The 1732-nt window shown below is 35.7% G+C and overlaps 1 non-coding gene across 1 annotated transcript; it reads left to right on the top strand.

The window, feature by feature from the left end:
• The first annotated feature begins 1349 nt into the window (after window positions 1-1349).
• On the top strand, window positions 1350-1454 carry LOC130454806 (U6 spliceosomal RNA). The gene has a single exon (XR_008912608.1). It is a non-coding gene; the product is annotated as a U6 spliceosomal RNA (small nuclear RNA).
• The last annotated feature ends 278 nt before the right edge of the window (window positions 1455-1732 follow it).

The raw sequence follows: 1732 nt of genomic DNA, 5'->3' as shown, positions 1-1732 counted from the left end.
ACTATTACCACTGGTTTTTCTCTAATAGGCTGACTCAGTTTCCCTTGTTAGGAAGTTGTCCCCAAGACTTCTTCATTTAGCAAGTAGGGGAAGCTACTATATTTTTTTACATTCATTCCAACCATTTCCAAATGACAAAAAGGGAGATGATGGAAATTAGATTATTCTTTGACTTTTGATTCTTAAGTATAGGCTTATGAGGCGGATGAAGCATAACAATGATGGCATAGTTCTTCCCAAAATGTTCGATAATAGTTATTGATCTCTAGATGAATCGTCAGAATAGTGTAAACCCCATCATTATAGTTTCATCCATTCAGAGTCTGTATCCTCCAAATGCTAGGCTTCTCATAAGGAAAAGACAAGTGCAACTACATGGAAACATGAGAATAGTGGTAAAGAATTGGCATGTAACATCTCACAATGACTTGGTGAGATGGGGTACAAACATTATTACCCCTCATCCTACAAATGAAGAAATGAAGCACAAAGACATTGAGATATAGTTGATATTTGTTAATAGTTACATATCAGTTCTTTGCCTCTATTTCTATCTCAAATTATCAGATAGCATCTATATCTGATTGCATGCTATATGGCCCAGTAAATTGTCCTAGAAGGCAAACACCAAGTTTATGCTGGAGTTAGCTCTTACTGGCTAGAGCCCACTGTTAAATTTTCAATCAGAAAATTTACACAGAAAAAAATGATAGAAATCAGATCTTGACTGTTTTGTTGATCATCTAGGCTTAAGAAAGTAATGGATAAAATGTTTATAATGCTGATGAAGCTTAAAAGATTGTGTTGAAGGCCATTAACCCCTGGCCCCCACCTCAAACAGCTGGTTATTATACATTTGCCAGTGCATCCTTTGCAAGGACTTTCTATTTTGCCCTAATATTCCCAAATCCTACCATAGACTGGATGTTATATATAGCTAACTAATAGAACCCATTGGATTGATTCAGAGTAGAATATGAAATCACTTGCCCAACATAACCTTTGTTCCATTGTTCAGTCATGTTTTAGTCATCTTTGACTCTTCATGGCCCAATTTGGGATCTTTTTGGCACTTCTTGGAATGGTTTGCCATTTCCTTTTCCAGTTCATTTTACAGATGAGGAAAATTAGGTAAACAGGGTTAAGTGACTTGCCCAGGGCCACATAGCTAGTGTCTGAGATCAGATTTGAACTCAGGAAGATGAGTCTATGAGTCTTCCTGACTCCAGACCCAACATTCTCTCCACTGTGCCACCTAACTCTCCCTAAAATAACCTAGTAAATAAAAGTCAGGATTCAAATATAGCTCTTCTGAGAAAAAATACATGAATTGATTGGAAAAATACTAGGATGTTTGCTCCAGCAACATCACATATTAAAATTGAATGATATGGAGATTAGCATGGCTCCTGCACACAGATGACATGCAAATTTGCAATGCATTCCATATTTTAATTAATTGCTCATGGGTACGCCATACCAATATAACAAAATGATAATACTACCTAAATTAATTTTATTTTTCAGTGACATACCAATCAGGCTACTAGAGGATTATTTTCAGGAGCTAGGAAAAAAATAACATCAATAAGTATTTCTCTAAATGGGAAAGAGAAAGGGAGAATGAGTTAATCCAATTTAAACCAAAAGAAAACATATATATATTTTGGGTAGAATTCTATCCATTTTCCTTCTCCCTAGAAACCTTTTCCAGGATTCCTACTGTCTTTCT

This window comes from Monodelphis domestica, chromosome 5, assembly GCF_027887165.1.
Source record: "Monodelphis domestica isolate mMonDom1 chromosome 5, mMonDom1.pri, whole genome shotgun sequence".
NCBI lineage: Eukaryota > Metazoa > Chordata > Mammalia > Didelphimorphia > Didelphidae > Monodelphis > Monodelphis domestica.
Note: the sequence above shows the minus strand (reverse complement) of the source record. Positions and strands in the feature narration are given on the sequence as shown.